Consider the following 17,683-nt stretch of genomic DNA (forward strand, 5'->3'; position numbering starts at 1 on the left):
CCTCCTCCTACACAAACACCAAGAGCTCCCTCCTCTCATTTGAGCTTCTCCCATTCCATGGAGGGTGGGAATGGCCCTGACATGGCCCAGGTTCAGCCTGGAGTGTGAGCAAAGCTGTGTGGTGTGTGCCTGCCCCAGTGCCCATGGCAGTGCTGGGCTCTGACACCTGTGGGTCATGCAGCTGGTCCCTGGGTGTCCTGCATGCAGTGTCCACATCCAAAATACCTGTCCAAGAGCTCAGACACATTTTCAGTGACTCAGCTCACGTGCTGCCTGTCAATAACATTTGCTGTTCCAAAAGACATCCTGGGCGTTTGGGGACCCAACCTAGTATTTCCCAGTATTTCCCAGCCTAGTATTTCCCAGTGTTTGGGGTTTTTCAGTTGAGATGAATATTGGGGCCTTCTCATGGTCACATCTGGATACAGGGAAAGGAAGGACTGCCTGCCAGCACAGGGGACAAAGAAGTTCTGTCCCCACTGAGGCTGAAATTTAAAATCACCCTTATCAATCTTATTAAAATCACATTTTCAATCTCATTAAAAGGGAGAGGTTGGTGCTGGTGCAGACAGCACAGTGTCCCGTGCTGCCACATGGAGGAGGGGAAGGGTGATCCCCCCAGCTTCCCCCTTAGCACCACTCCCACTCTTTCTCACTGATTTTTAGGAAGCAAATTTCATTTGCATCAAACACCTCCCACCTCTATCCCCACACTCTTCATGGCCTGTTACTGTTTTGCCAAAAGCACTTTGAACTAAATGCTGCTATCAAACATGTCCCCAAGCCCTCCTGGTACTGCTGGATCATCTTTTTTAGCCTTTTACCCTTTAATGGCCCTCTTACAATATTAATGGTTCACAGTTCTTATAATATGACATTAATCTAACTCTGCATTTTTTTGCATAGTAATTGTTATTAAATCTCTGTGTCCTGATGAAATATTGTGAAGGGGCTTCTACCAGCTGCCTCAGTGGTAAGGCTGGATGCACAGACCACTGATTTCTTTTGTTTTGTGGAAGATGCACAGGACTGAAGAAGGACCACATTATTTTTACTGCAGACTTTCCACAGGTCACTAAACTGACACCTACAGTAAGCAGACCACCATTATTATTCTGAACAGGGAGGCAGCCCCATCCCAGCATTATGAACTGGTTTGAGAAAATTACTGATTTTTTTCAGCTCAGCAGCTGAACCAAAATGTTAATAAAAGAAACAAAGAGGCAATTACCAAAGTGAGCAGTATGTAAAATTTGCAGGTGTTTCTTTTAGGTAAAGAAAGTCTTGTCCACAAAATCCATTCCATCTAACCCACATTAAAACATTTTATTTCCTTAAAAAAAAAAAAAAAAAAAAAAAAAAAAGAAAAAAAAGGAGAGGCTCCATACCCAGATCTGTTCCTACACATTCATGATCAGCTGAGCAATCCTCCCTCAGAGAGCAGCTGTGCCCCCCTGCACTGGGTGAATGACAAGGATCTCACACCGACCCAAAACCTGCTGCTGTGACCAATGGAGCAGTAAATAATGTCTTGTGCAGGGATGATCTCCTGAGGAGCCAGGAAATCGCTGTTCCTGGGCTAAATGCTCCCTGATGGGTGGGGATTCATTAGGAGGGGTGTGGGTCTCTGATGCTTTATGGGTGAGGGTTTTTCGGTGCAAACTGAAAGTGTCCAAGGATGTGGGGCCAGGAGCATCCTGCAGTGTCCTCTCTCTTTAGTGGGGTGAATTGCCACCAACAATTAATCACATTTTTGTTTGCTTGTTTGTTATTTTTCCCCACAAATTTGGGTCAAATTGATGAACAGTTTTGGAATAACTGAATTACTTTCTAGGGAGAATTTGTAGTTTCCTTCTAAGAAACTGCTGAGATCTACCTCAGCAGATTATTTCTATTAGCAGCTCTGAGAATCCTTTGGACAGCTGGAGACCATGTAGAAGAGACAGAAGTGAGACTAAACATTTTTCTAGCAAAGATATAATTAGGAATTAGAGAGACTGATCCTACTGCATAGTGTAATTAGGAGATTATGGCGTGGCATTGACTGGGATTAGATTTGACAGAAAAATCTGTGCCCTACTATATAAAACCTTGCAGGTTTTGAAATGGAAACCTATTAACAAAAAATCTTCACTGTCTTAAATCCATGTTGTGCAGCAGCCTGGCTGCATGTTGAGGAGTGAAGGGAAACTTGTGTGGTCCCCTGGACAGAAGTAAAGACACCCCTGACAGGAGCTGAGCACAGCTCTGGCTGCTGCTCCCTTTCCCTGCACAGAAACTGAACCTCCTCTGGTGTGCCCAGCACCCCCCCAGCTGAGCCCTTCTTTGGGCATCTCCTGGGTGGCAGCACCATGGGCAGGGACTCAAGGACTCCCTGCTTCTCCCCTGGCTTCTGGGCAGGTTCCTGCTGGGATCTATCAGTGGTACCTCAGTGCAAACCCCCTTGGGCTTGGAAAGATGCTGGAAGTGCACCTGCCCTGGCCCTGGGCATGGCATGAGAGGACAGAACCACTCTTCACTCAGTAACTGGGGCCAGGGAAGGCTCCCTGTGGGCTGGAGGGCAGGGAGAGAGGGAGAAGCTCACCTGAGCACAGGCTTGGTGTTGCAGGGCTCTGCATCAGCCAAGCCAGCCCCTAAATCCAATCAGCACCAGGAAAATTGTGAGAACCAGCTACATAGATCACATTTCCACCCTAAAGCAGTTCTAAAATCAATAACTCAAAAACCCCCTAATTTATACCTCTAGATGAACCACCAGCAGCACAGGCTTGGTGTGCTCTCAGTAAATTAATTCTTGTTAAAAGTCAATAAAATACTCCAGTGAAGCATCCCCCAAAACAAGCAGCAAGACCAGTTCTGCCATTCTGCTGCAGTGGTTTTTGTGCTGCCCAGACATAGATTCCCTGGGGAGAAGAGGGAAATTGGGAACTGCAGGGCTCCCCTGCAACTCCCAGAACTTTGCCATGGGTTTCTTTGTCACACACTACAGCTGCAGCACCAAGGCTCTCCAGTTCCCACAGCATCCTCTTCTCTCTTTTATGCAGTATTAATTCTTCAGCACAGGAAACACCTTCTTCTGTGTTTTATCTATTACTAACTATTCCTGGCAGAGTAGATTGTAAATGGGAGCAACTATGAGTATTCCACTTGCCTCATTATATTCCCCAGCACAGGAGTTGGATAATAAAATAACAACTTCATCCTATGGTCAATAAAGAGGAATAAATCTGGGGATGAAATACATGTGACAAACCCCCAGAGTGAGAAGGCACTGCAGCCTCTGCAGATACATTTTTTAGTTTATCAAAAATCAATGTATTGCAAAGTTTCAACAGCCTTCACAAGAAGATCCTGACCAAATCAAAGGCTTCTTTTACTTTGGGGAGCATTGATTTTAGCAAGGTCAGTTGCCTTTCTCTTTCTGTGCAATCACAGGATGAAAAATTGCAGAATTTACAGAAAATGGAGAGTCATCAGCACATCATCTTGTCAGAGCCTGATTTGTCTGGAGACAAGTGACTGTCAGATTTCCTCAGCCTAGGAAGTAAATCTGAGCATTATCTGTCATCTAGTAATTGTGCTAAACTTCCCAGCACTTACATCAAGCCAAACATTTAGGATACTAAAATGAAGATTAAACATGTGATTTCAAATAAAAATTATTCCAGAGCAAGTGCTTGGATTTTCAAATATTTCAAATTACTGTTTTGAATTGTTTTGCAAATTTATCTCTCATATGAACTAAATCTCCTATTCACTGTAGGCTTGTCTGGTAAATATGGCTTTTTCTCCTCTACATTGTATTTTCCTTGGTCTGGATTATTACCCACTGAGTACCTTACTTAGCCTTTTTGCTACCTGACAAGCTAATTAAAAAGTTACTCGAAGTTGCAAATAAAGAAGTAAAAGATTTAGAACTATAAAAAGTAATCTGTATGCTTCTATAAAAGCGTGTCTCTGGGGGATAGCAAATGACTGCAATGTACAGTCAGGAATAAATGGTAACACAGCAAATCAGAGCTTCAATTTCATCTCCCATTAAGACATTAAATAATTTTCCTTTGACAGTGATTGCAGTTGAGCTTCACATAGCTGAAGCTGAGTTTCACACCTGAAGGACAGGACAGAGTGAGCTGGACAGGCTCAGGCAGAGGGGCCATGGGAACACCCTGAGGTTCAGTGAGACCAGGGCTGGGGCAGCGCCGGGAACCAGCACAGGCTGGAGAGATGGAGAGAGCCCTGCTGAGAGGAGCTGGGGCTCAGGGAGAGGCTGGACATGGCCCAGCCATGGCACTCACAGCCCAGAGAGCCAAACATTTGGGATATCATCCAGAGCAGGGTGGGCAGCAGGGGAGGGATTCTGCCCCTCTGCTGAGATCCACCTGGAGCTCTGGGCTTCCAGCACAGCAAGGACATTCTTGGAGACCACCAAGATGATTAGAGGGATGGAGGACCTCTCCTGTGAACAAAGGCTGGGAGAATTTGATTTGTTCAGTCTAGAAAAGTGAAAAAAAAAAAAAAAAAATATTTGGGGTGACCCAATTTCAGTTTTTCACTATCTGAAGAGAACCCACAAGAAAGATGGAGAGGGACTTTTTAAGAGAGCATGTAGTGACAGAGCAAGGGGGAATTGATTCAAACTGAAAGAGAATAGGTTTAGATTACATATTAGGAAGGAATTCTTTACTGTGAGAGTGGCCAGGCACTGGCACAGGTTGCCCAGAGAAGCTGTGGGTGCCCCATCCCTGGAAGAGTTCCAGGCAAGGCTGGAGGGAACTCTGAGCAACTTGGTTTAGTGGAAAGTATCTGCCCATGGCAGGGGGCTGGAACTGGATGATCTTTAAGGTCCCTTATAAGGGGACCTTATAAGTTTTGTTCTCTCATATAATATGAAAGCATGAGAACTTGTTTTAAAAGTGTGTGTTGACAAAATACAGTAGACTTTTCCTCCCACATTTGGCCCAGCAGGATCATTAGATCATTTGTCAGAGGCTGTAGAAATGGTCAGGAGCTCCTGAAACAGGAATTTCATTCCTTTTTTCCAGAGAAGGATTCTTGCCTTTTGTAAGGTCTTGAAGATCTTAGTGTTCCTAAAATACCTGTTTGCTTAGGGGAATTTTAAATGTGAGTCTTCTCACTTGTGTTTATTTATTGAACCCTGGGGAGAAAGAAGTCTTCTTGTATATCTAACAAAGTACCCTGAAAAGATCTATATTTAAAGCAAGCCTAGTCACCTGCCTCACAGCCCAGTTCTGTGGAATGATCTCATTGCTTGGGGTACATCCAGAGCCCTGGGGTTCCCTCAACACCCCCAAAGATGCCTCTTGCACTGGAGTTACCCCCCCAGTTAGGGCCCTGACCTCAGTTCCAGGGGCTGGGATGGATTCCTTGTCAGTCCCTGCTGGTTTTCCACAATAACCCACAGTGGGTGAGGGGCAGGGTCTGTGCAGCTGGGCCAGGAGTCCCCCAGCATCCCCCAGAGCCCTGCGGTGTGGGGAGAGGAAAAGCAGGGAACAGAGAGCAAGGCAATGAATAATAGATTACTAAAATCTAGCCAGCGAGAGAGCGCATACACAGGAGAGGGATAGAGTGCATAATTCATCTGTAATTGCTTGGAGGGGGGTTTAAATGAAGAGGAGAGCTGGGTTTTGTTTCCCTTTGTTTCTCTTTTGAGTTTTCCAGCAGTGTAAATGTGTTTTTACTCACCTGTCTTGGCCTTAGGGCTCAAAGGTGACCCAGCTACCATCCTGCCATCTGTCAGGTGATGGGGCTGTCACACATGACATGCCAAGGTGTGACTGAAGCATGACCTAAAAATGACTGTAGCCTATAATACTGCAGGCCCAAAGTGGGGAGCATGGAGGATACACCTTTAAAAAGACCTGGACAAAATGCTGATACCATCTTGTCAATGGCTATTTCACAGCTTCTGAAAATACCCCGAAGGAATTTCTATCTTGTGATTCATGGTTAATCATCCTGCTCACTTTGCAAGCCATAAAATGTAGTGAGGTTGACTTTTGTCACAGCAAATGAAAACCTGTTTAACTTTCTTCGTGTGTTCCTGCAGAATGAACAAGGGAGCACAGGTTGGCTAAATTGGAGTCTGTAGAGGATGCTTCCTTGGGGATTGAGCATGTTTGTGTCTGAAAGTGATGATTCTATGTGATATCTTATACCCTGCAGTTGTAAGGATTAAACACCACTATTTATTTTTTGCATTACAGGAAGTCACAGAAATATAGGCCCATGGTTTCAGCTCAGAGCTCTGTTTGTGCCAATATCCTGTCTCTGAAAGTAAAAAAATTAAGCTCTTCTGGAGAAATAGCAAGTGAGACAACATGCCCTGGTTTCCTAATCACCGTGGGGAGGGATGAAAGGCTGGTCTCTGCTGCAAAACCTGAACATTTGTGACTGCTGCTGTTCCAGGGCTACCTGTGTAAATGCCTTTTGTTTTCTCATCTTGCTACACTCTCGGCCTTGGTGAAAGGCTTTGGCAATAAGTTCCATGTTCCAGTTTATGTGAAAACCTTTCTCAGTTTCTGCTTTGTAGCATTTCAGTATCACTGGATGTTCCCTTCTTTTTTCTTTTTATGAATAAATGCACTTAGAAACTTTTGATCTGAGTTGTCCTTACCATGGTGACATTTTTTTTTTTTTTAGAGTTTCCTGGTATTGATCTTTTCCAAAGATGAATGTTTTCAATGTCTTAAAAAAAGGCTCAATAAAGTGGGAAGAATGGGTAATGCCCACTCAGAAAACATGCAGAAGACTACAGAGCTACTCACATAAGAGAAAGAGAAAAGAATGTCTCCCCTATCCTCTTTCGAGAAGCAAATGCAAAGGGCTGAGGAAGGTAATTGTTTTGTGGGATATCTGATTGCAGGAGCAATAGCTGAAGACCTATAACTGTTAGAAATTGGTAACTGTTTATTATTTCCTCATTTGTTGTATCAGCAGATGTATTTTAACTTCTGCTGTCATGGCAGCTTCTCAGCCTCCACAACAATAACCTGTCTAATGCTTATTGCTGAATTATGGTGTGTCCAGCACCTAACAAAACACTCAATTTGTGGCATGCACAGAGTACCTGGTCCAGAGTTTCTGTTGCTATTCTGTTATGATGGAGCTGATCAGTGAGTGCCAGAGATCATTTACTGCCAGATGGACTGGCACAGAAAGCTGCACTTCCAGAGGCTTGCTCAGAAGTGACTGTCCTGCCCTTAATTTCTGACCAAGAGATGACTGTAGATACTGTGGTTCTTCTGAGGATAACTTGTGGTTATCAATGCACAAAACGATTTCCATTAAACAGGAATGGAAATGGGTGATATATTTCCCAGTGAATAGTAAATTAACAAGAAATTTGGCTTCAGTCATTCAAAAAAATTCAGATTTGATCTAACTCACTTGAACGTTGCTGCCTAGGGAGAGCAAAGGGAAAGCCGTGTCATTGTATTCCTATCACAGAGCTGGGGGAGGGCGACGCCTCTTTTGAACGTTCAGGCTTGCCATGAAAAATGCGGGTTCAGTATCTGCTTGAGGGGATTTAAGCCCCCTCTACCACCTATTTCTCAGTCCTTCATCACTACCAGCCACACCATTTAGTATTCTGGGGTGCCTGCAATCCTGTTGCTGCGGTTCCACTTAGCATTAATAATTAAATCTTCACTGCAGAGGGGCTGAGCTTGAGATATCTTCCATCCTCGAGGAGTGCTCCAGGCTGAGCAGCATTCACACCCTTTGTTCAAATGACTGCTCGTATATTTTCCATGCACCAAAACTGTAACAGACAGAAGGACCAAAGGTGGCGCATTTAGAGTGACTCTTGTGGTTAGCAGGCTAATCTGGAAGAGATTACAAACATTAATTTAAACTCAGTTTCTGCTTCATTTGAACTAAGCTACAAGGTCATTGTTTTTGGTATAAAAACTCTAACATTTAAATTTGTTTTGACCCCGGTCAGGACCTGGTTTTAATTTTGTTCCCCTCCTCCCGCCCTCCTTGCTCTTTTTGTCTCGGCAGGAAGCCCGAGAGCTCTCCCTCCCTTTTCATTAATTACAAACATAACGCTAACAAAACCCTGAGCCAGTGAACACTTCTCACTTGGCTTTGGAGTTTATTCATCCCTAAGGTAGAGCTATTATTTCATAATTGGAAGCACCTTCAAGGGACTCTTTTATCAGCAGTTTAATAGATACTCACAGCCCTGCCACTGCTTCCTTGTGAATCTGCCTTGGTGTTAAAGGCTTTTATCTTGGCTCAGCTGTTTGCAGCTGCTTCGGGGCTGCCCCCTTCCAGGACATAGTTTCACCCTGACCGAAACCAGCATCCTACACAGCTTCACTCTGTCCTGGCTGTTTCACCCTGACCGAAACCAGCATCCTACACAGCTTCACTCTGTCCTGGCTGCAGACAGGTGCTCACCATATTCCTTCCCGTGCTGCAGGAAGAGATCATGACCTCAGTTATGTGAAACAGTGGATGGAGCGAACATGTTATGTACTGGTAAAGTCATGGCCTGGTATGCACAAGGCCTCTAGACTTTCTAATCAGGGCCTGAGCTAATTAGAACTGGCTAAAATGCCCATGTAGTGGACATGTTTTTATTTCGTGGGCTTCAAAAGAGACATAAGCCTCTAAAAGGTTTAGCATTTATTAAATTGAAACCTGACTTTTCAAATGAAGTCTGTGATTGCATGAATGAACAATTTTTATGAGAGTTTGGGGATTGCTTTAATGGCTTTGATAAGGGTAAGGCGTTTTCACAAACATTTTGGGGAGTGTCAGCTGAGGCTGGGGCTGGGGCTGGGGGAAAAGGCATGAGACCACAGCTATGGCAAAGAGGGGCAGTGCAGTGTCACAGCCAACACAGCCTCTGATTTCTCCCTTTCTTTATTGCAGAGCAATTGTAATGGTCAAACCACGACCTACATGAAACATTCTAGGGGATCCTTTGCATCAGCTTGGGATGTAAAACTACACTGGCTGAACCAAAATACAAAAAAAATTTCCATTCTTTCTAATGAAACTTCTATTTTACTATTTAAAAACCACATGAAAATAACAAAGACCCAGCCAATCCCCTTTTATCACTTTCTCCCATGGTTTCCTCTCTAGTGAAAAGCTGGAATGACTAATTTCTGGCTAGAAGCAGGTGAGACAGCAGCAGCACTGACTGTGTCACCTACGGCGTTATTGCTAGGCCAGCTTTGAGCAATGAAATTTTTTATAAGGGTTTCTGTTCACTTTTTAGTGGAAAGAGGAAGGAAAAACCAGCAGAGAAACTTGCAAGAAAGCAAACATAAGCCAAAATGTGGACTTGGATTCCTTAAGATATCTCTGTTTGAAGGAGTGATGGGCTGGAAAGGGTTTGGGCCCTGAACTCCAGTGACTCCTTGGGAATGGCTATGATATACCAAAATTACTAAGAACTCTGAGCCAGCACATAGTTTCCTTCATACCAGCCCACTCAGGGACTTGAAATAACTTTTTTTTTTTTTTTTGTCAGAAGCAAAACTCAGAAATGAGAGAATGAAACACAGCTTGTCATGGACATGTCGTGACCTTCTACCTGACTGTTTCTGCAGTAGCTATTGGCACAGAGAATTGTTTTTTTCTTTTTATGAAGCAGAATGAAATTCAGAAGAGTTGGTGCAGGGGCTATGATGGAACAGAGGAACTGGAGAAGGAAGAATAAAAGGTGGCATCTGTACTAGTCAATTAAACACAGTCACAGGTGCTGGAACTTGATCATCCATAGTGTGAAATTGTGGAAGCAGTCCTCCCCATGGCTTTGGTGAGAGGCTAGCTTGCCATCTCCCACACATGTTCTGCAATAGGACCATTCCCAGCCAAGCTTTAGACTGTGATTTGCAAGAATGTTTACTCAGATGAATATCACAATGTGCAGATTAGGTATTTTTGTGAGTCACTGGGATGCATAGAGTGCATAGAGTGAAATCTCTTCCACCAGGATTGCTCTCTGGTCAAGAACAGCCCTGTGGTGACCAGGCAATGGCTTTAAGAGAAAATACCATGCTTATATAACAAAAGAATTTGGAGAACATCTGAAATAAAACGTGTGTCTATTTTTGGTATGATTTCAGACAGCTGAAAATTAAAATCTAAGTCGCTCATTTTTCTCTCATGAATTTGTCTAATTCTTTATGAACTTGAAGACTTTTGGCATTCACCATTTCCAGTGGCAGTGATTTCCAATAAGTACATGAACAGACTCTAGGGTGCAATTGATCTTATCACATATGGGTGCCTACCTTGAGATGAGATGAATTACTCCCCAGACTCCTTTGATTGCGATGAATAGAAGTCCACTGAGTCTGGAGGGAGCTTTGTCATCCATCTTTGATGTAGATACACACTAATAGATACCCAAAAAATACTTGGGCAGGATGAACCTCTCCTCTGACTTCTACCTATGCTTGTGAAGCTGAGGGGAAACCTACCCAGGCTGTCAGTTTCTGCTGTTCCTCAGAAAAAACCACCCAGTATAAACCAGACAGCCTCACGTAACTTCACTTTGACCATCCACTGGGAGCTTTGCTGGACCTTGAGGAGCCTCTGTGGCTGCATGGGACCAGCAATGTGCAGTGTGAGCTGGAGCTTCCAGTTTCAGAGCACCCACCAGTGACTGGGTTGTTTACCAAGTCATGCCAGACCCTTGCCCTGAAGTAAATTCTGAGCTGCTGTGATTTGAGGAACCAGAAACTCCCCTGTGAATCTTCTCTAAGCCTGAATTTGGTGCAGTATAATAAAATTTACTTCAACACGAGTAAAACGTTTATCACACTAGATTTTATTTAATTCCGTTTGCAAAGCTATGTATTATTTGGATTCTGCTTATCAGTGGTTGATAGACAACCCTTCCTTTTCATTAGAAAACATACAAGGTACATAGAAATTAAAGACATTTATGTGGGGCTATCCTTAATTCTCCAAGGTGTAAATGGACATTTACATTGTGCCTTTGAATATGAGCACTTTTAATTATAGGTTTATAAGAATAGCTCTTACTATTAGAAGGATTAATTGCCTGTTAGTTCAAACCATGATGAGATCAAGACACGACTAGCTGTGCAAAGATGACTAAGATTTAGCTTAGACAGAGGTCTTAGACCAAGGTAGCACAAAGAAGAGTCTGCCTTCATCTACTGCAGGCTTTAGCTATTCAGTCAGAAAATTATTCATTACTTTTCTCCACTTTTAATTCTGTGCTGTGACTCAGAGGTATATTTTAGTGCTCCACACAGGAGTGATACAGTTTGGAGTACTGTGCTCGATAAGAGAAAGGTGATAAACAGTTTAATTACACAGGCGAGTAGGGAACCAGCTCTTGGCAAGAGCAGAATCAAAAGATCTGTTAGACCAAAACAAATCTCACTTTGTTCTTTGGTAAGGCTGACAATCAGATAGCTGCAAAAAACGTCCTTCACTTGCAAACTGAGACTGCAAATACAAACAATAGGTATGTTTGAATTTTTGTTACAGCTTCGACTGGGTGCTCCAAGAGAGATGTGAAAGTTGAAGATCACAATGGTGACGTGGCTAACAAACAGAGCAGAGTGAAAAAGCATGTGTTGGCCACTGTCCACTCTGCCTAATACAATTTGCAAAAATAATCTGCTGGCAAAATGGAAAAATTTTACAAATTCCTTGCTGATTTTTCACAGTACAACAAATCATCTTCTCTGAACTGTGGATAAAAGTTCCTCCTTAAGGCAGAAAATTCCTTTGTAGTGTCATGGTGAAAGAAGTTCTTTACTGAGCTGGTGAGAAATCTGGGTTCCTTTTTCTACAGTCTTTACTTTGATTGTTCCCTCGTCAATTGATTTTCCATATAATGCACAGTTATATAAATAAAAATGGCTCATCTATTAGTTGAGTCAGGAGATGGGGAGTAAATTGACAAGTTCATGCAAAAAGCCCACAGCATCTGCACTTTGTGAAAAAGTGCTTTTGTAGTACAGAGAAAGAACAGAAAGAAGGAATTGATTGTATGTCTATGTGTAGGTGGTAAAAGTATTTTTAGATAGAGGTGAGAGGCTGGAAGCTGTCAAAAAACTGAGAGTAGGAGCAGAGTACACAGGAGATGTCCCAGGTAATGTGTTTTAGATCAGGCAAACTCAAACATTGTATAAAATACATTTGTAAGTAGGATTAAAAATGAAATAAAAATATATTCTATTTATATAAAAAATATTTGCTGAAATAAGTGCATTTGTCTAAATTCAGAATGGTTTCTCTAGAGCATATCACTGCTAAGGTTATAAGACCAAAAAGGGAAAAGGTCTCTAAAAAGGAGTGAAAACTTGAGGAAACAGCAAAATGAGCAAGGTGGATATTTGCAGTATCTGCCTGTTAGATGTGACAAAGCTTTTTGTATTTGCCTTCTTAGTCATTTCCAAAAGAAAGAATCAACACAGTTCATAATGAGATTATGTTTGGTAAGGAGGGGTGGCAAACAATGAATAAACAACCCAGATTTAATACCAATCACGTTTTCAGCAGCACACTTCTGCTGGTTACCTAACACCAGTTCTGGCACTATGAGTAACAGGATGACAGCAGCCACTCTCAGATATGCATTTCTAATTAATTAAAACATGACACACATCTAGAATTACTGTGACTGAGGCATAAAATAATGGACAGCTGAACTTGCAGAGATTTGATATAGACTCAGAAGGAAAAAAATAGAAAAGAAAAATATGGCAATTTCACCTTCAAAATGAATAAGTTCAGCTTTTTATACATATAAAACTAGTACTTGAGAACTTTGAATCTGAGAAGTGAAAGCAACATTTCTATGTCTTATTCAAACACCAGAAATAGATTTTTTCAAGACTGGATTTTCAGAACTGTGAAGCTTGTTTTCTATGGATTTGTGTTTTATCATAGATAGTAACTATCATCTTTTTTTTTCCCCACAATTGCAGTGTTTATGATGTCACTTTCTTACGTAGATTCTTCTCCACCTCTATTTGGCTGACTGCTTCCACAGATTTTGTGGGAGCTTAACCACCTTTAAGGGAACTCCCTTTTGGCAAACAAGGCTAAATTTGGACAAAGGTTTTGAAGGTTTGGCATAATAGAACCGATAGAGACTTCAAACACTGATGTTTCCTGAGGAACCAGTTTACAAAGAGAGAGATTGATGTTGTTGTGTGCAAGGTTTGATACAGAACAGTCAGAACACAATAGGTACATGAATTGAGTCCTGTACTCTCTACCATAGCTCTCGTGTACTACATAAAGCAATTATAGCTGGCAGTTCTTTCAGCCTGGGATTTGTGAGGTCAGTACATCTACTGGATGTTTCCAACTAACAAATACATGCAGTCCCATCTGAGGTATGAGTATGGCAGCATTCCTGCATCTCTGGGAAAAACAAGTCATGGTGAGTAAAGGTTGTGAACTTTAGCTCTTTCTACTCCAGTGAAAGGGCAGAGAAATCCTTCATGGGCAGAATACGCAACAGATACTAATATTGGAACTTGGGCTGGACAGTTTATTTGTAATGTGGAATCTTTCATGACTGCACTTGGGCAGGGACTCAAAATTACATATCTTCTGGCACCTTCAGCTCTATTATGCCTGTTGATCTTATGTGGGACCATTGGTTCAACCCTGACTCAGAGGGAAGAGTGCCTCAGACTGAATCACTAATGCCATATCCTGCAGCACTCTAGTGCAGCCTTGGCAGTAAGGAGGGATAATTACAGTGTGGTTACCGTGACTGATTTTTGAGATGCTTTTATGTACACCTCAGGCATGTCAGCAGGTAAAATGCAGCCAGCTTGTTCAGAGGTACCCAAGTGTCCCAAGTACATTATTTTTTACAACAAAACTGGGCATACAGATAGAATCCTGCTAGACAGAAACATCCAAAATTACTCTATGTCTTTTTCACATATGTGTAATTTACAAAAGACTGAGCATGAATTGTCCTTTTACACATTTCTTTTGCCTTTAAAGGGAGATAATGGACATCTACATACAAGATGTTGTTTCCCTTACAATAGAAATGCTAGTGTCTAGTCTATTTTTTCCAGACCCTGTGAATAACTGCTGAATGCATGGGTGTGACAGTGTTATCAGTCTTACAATACCAACAGAATTTTAATAATTAGGTTTTGTGAACAGACAGCCCAAAGTCAAATGATCCTTGGTGTCAAGGGGACATTCTCACAAGTACTCAGGCTTGAGAAGAAGCTTTAAGGTGTATGCAGTGTTTCCCACTTGTCTTGCAAGTTTGTTGCATAACACACATGAGATTTCAAGGAACTATCAGTATTGAAAGTTCAAGATGGACTACAATTCCATATGAAAATATGTCCACATGTTCAATTAAACCTATTGATGCAGTTTTAATCTTTTCTTCAGTTAAAAGTCTGTTTCTCTCTCTTAATGGCACTTCTCAGGTCTTTTCCCATTGCTTGTCCCTCCCTCAGCAAACCTGTTCTTTCCACCTTTTGATGGTTTTACTGTCTCCTTCCTCCTTCCGTCTGTTAAAATAGTCAAAGAAGAAGTTAGACCAGCATTATCCTTCATTAGATTAATAGAGAGCAGACAGTTTACACATCTCCATGCCATTGTTTCAGGCTGTTTGCAGATTCATTCAGATACTGCTGTATCAGTTACAGTCAGTTCATGCTTTCAAGGTTATCTTTGCAACCAGGAGAACCAGATACTGCTTTTTCAAAGGGAAAGATAAGATTACTTACAATTTGAAAATGCTGTGAAGGCCACCTAAATATTTTCAAACAATGTTTGAGAACTTTTTTTAATATAGTAAGAGACACCAAGTGAGTTAACTCGAAATAAATGTCGAGAACTGTTTATTATTATTTCACTTTAGGTAACTACTTAAAAAATGTGGTTTCTTCAGGTATCGTCTATTGAACAGTCAGACCGAGCCTGTTTGCAGGGAGGAAGGTGTTTTTGTTTCCCTCTGTTCGTTTCAGCAGGGACAGAGAGGCCCGGGTGTTTCACACACGGCATCACTCGGGAGCTGTTGGCATCGCTCCAGCGGCCGCCCCGGAGCGCTCCGGCCGCGCACGGCGAGGCGGACAGCAGGACGGACAGACGGACCGGTGCGAGCGCCGATCTCTCAGCGGGGGCCGGGCGGTCCCGGGCACCGCCCCCGCCCCACCCCCGCCCGGGCCCGCCCCGGCACGTGACCCGCGATGACGCCGCCGTGCCCCGGAGCCGACACTCGCCGGGGCCGCGGCGGGAGCGGAGCGGGAGCCGCCGCAGCCGCAGCCGGAGGGGGCCCGGCCGGCAGGTGGGTGCCTGCGCCGCGCCCCTCGGCCCGCCGGGGAAGGGAGGGCGGGGACGGGGCTGGGGACGGGAACGAGCGCGGCGCTGCCGCCGCCGGGACGGGCGGGCAGGGCTGGGTGGCCCCGCGGGGGAACGTCCGCGCCCGGGCCGGCGCAGGGGCCGCAGCCCCCCGGGCCGCCCTCCCGCCCTGCCGCTCCCGGGGCGCCTCGCGGAGCGCTCCCCGCGCCCGCCGGGCTCCGGGCGGCGCCGCCCCGCGCTGCCCCCGGCGGTGGTGGCGGCTCCGTTCCGCGGGCGGCGCCGGGAGCGCCGAGTCGGCGGCGCCGGGAGGCAGCTCCGCACCTGGGCGCCGCCGCGGGCCGCGCTGCCGGGCCGGGCCGCCCGCGCTGCCGTGTGCGAGCGGCGCCCGCTCACCTGCGGGAGACAAAGGGAGGCAGCGGCGGCCCCGCCGCCCTTCCCGGGCGCCCCCGCCGGGCCGGGGGGATCCGCCGCCCTTGTGTGAACTTGAGCGCGGTAACTTGGGGTGGCTGGGCCGGGCTGGGCCGAGCCGCGCTATTTATAGCCAGCCCTCGCAGGCAACAACTTAACAAAAGCCCGCACCGAGGAGCGAGCGGGGCTGGCAGGGAGGGAGCGAGCGGGGGGAGGGGGGCGCGGGCTGCAGCGGCGCTGAAAAGTTGTCCTGACACTTGTTTAAAATGCATCGCTTATTCAGTGCTCTGAGTCACGGGCAATTATTAAATGGTTGCTTATTATGCCTCTAGCGTTTAAAGACGGGTGAGCTCCGGGTAGGTAGTTTACTTGCGAGTAGTGCTCGATTTCGAAGTGTGTTTGAGGAAAAAGCGAAGGGCTGAGCTTGTTTTCATACAGCTTGTAAGTTGTCTGTTATATCTGGTTATATCTGTCGTTTCCATTTGCCTCTATTTGTGTGCAACTTTTGCATGCTCAGTGCGTGCTTTGCAGAGGGTGGCTCCTGCAGGCGCTGGTCTGCAGGAAAGTACTAGCTGAGGATCAGGTGTGCTGGACAAGCAGTGGTGCCCCTTGGGAAGAAAGGTATGAATGGGTTTGAAGTCTGACAAGGGGCCAGTCTCCCAGGCTGTGGTCATGCAGGTACAGCCTGAACCCCTAAGAAAACTGCCCAGGAAGAATCAGAATCATGGAATCAATTGAGGTGTAGCCCGGGTATCTTATCTGGCCTGAACTGTTAAGAATTTATCTTAAATTAGCCTTCGTAATTGAGTTTATTTCTGTATCAGCACTGCGCAAGGGTTCATTTCAGTAGTGGGTGAAGTTTGATGCTGAAAATGGAAAAAGATTACACAAGTCAACTGCTGCTGCTTTGTAGGACACTGTGAACAAGGTCACACAAAGAAATTTAAGGCGATCCGTTAGTACTCAGTAGCACTTTTAACAATTTATCATCTGTTTGTATTGGAAAGTAAGTAACAATTCCCTGACCCTAGGAGGGGCGCTTTTTTTTTTTTTTTTTTCTTTCTTTTTTTCTTTTCCCTTGGGGAAAAGAAAAGAAATAGCAAAAAGTATTTTAGGTTATTTCCCAAGACTCAGTTACCTGGTTTGCAAAGACGAGAAGTAAATCTTCTCATCTTCAGAGATGCGCTGTGCCTGATAATTTCAAAAGAGAGAGTGGGAGTGAGTCTTGAATTCTAGGATAATGAAGGTAGGGGTGATCATATCTCATGCAATACATGAGCATACTCTATGTGTATCACATATGATCATATTTATGATTCTGTGTCTTAGGACTGTGCTTCTTTCAAGCATTTCCATGGACTTGAGGATCAATCGAGAGAGCACCATTCTGTAGCTAAGGCTGGATGCTGTAAGGAGGTGAGGGTGCAGCTGCAGGGGTCAGGTTGCTCCAGGAAAGGCTGAGCTCTGAGCGGACCTACAGCTCTTGGAAGCCTGCCTGCCTGAGGGTGATTGGAGCTGTCACATCGGCTCTGGATACAAACGGTCTCATTTTGTGGGGACGCACATAAAAACGTAGCTAGAGGCGAGGGTTGGCATGCCGAACCCCTGGTGCACCCGCGTGTGGGGAGAGTTCCCCGGAGCCCCGAGTGCCGTGCCGGGAGGGTCCGATGGGGCAGGGCCGGCCCGGTGCTGGGAGTAGCGGAGCCCGTGGGGCAGGGCCGGCCCGGTGCCGGGTGGATCCGATAGGGCAGGGCCGGTGCCGGGAGGGTCCGATGGGGAAGGGCCGGCCCGGTGGCGGGACCAGTGGAGCCCATGGGGCAGGGCCGGTGCCGATGGGGCAGGGCCGGCCCGGTGGCGGGAGCAGTGGAGCCCATGGGGCCGGGCCGGGCCGGGCCGGGGCGCGCCCGCGGGCGGACGGGGGAAGGGAGGAGCTGACCTCTGCGAACACCCAGGGCTG

The 17,683-nt window shown here is 45.2% G+C and overlaps 1 protein-coding gene across 1 annotated transcript in view; it reads left to right on the forward strand.

The window, feature by feature from the left end:
* Window positions 1–15,180: 15,180 nt before the first annotated feature.
* Window positions 15,181–17,683, forward strand: part of ARHGAP12 (Rho GTPase activating protein 12) — a 75,167-nt gene continuing 72,664 nt past the window's right edge. Inside the window, exon 1 of the mRNA XM_059467122.1 lies at window positions 15,181–15,304. The gene's annotated coding sequence lies outside the window, so the exon portion shown is untranslated. The remainder of the gene's footprint in view (window positions 15,305–17,683) is intronic.

Source organism: Ammospiza nelsoni, chromosome 1 (genome assembly GCF_027579445.1).
Source record: "Ammospiza nelsoni isolate bAmmNel1 chromosome 1, bAmmNel1.pri, whole genome shotgun sequence".
Classification (NCBI taxonomy): Eukaryota; Metazoa; Chordata; class Aves; order Passeriformes; family Passerellidae; genus Ammospiza; species Ammospiza nelsoni.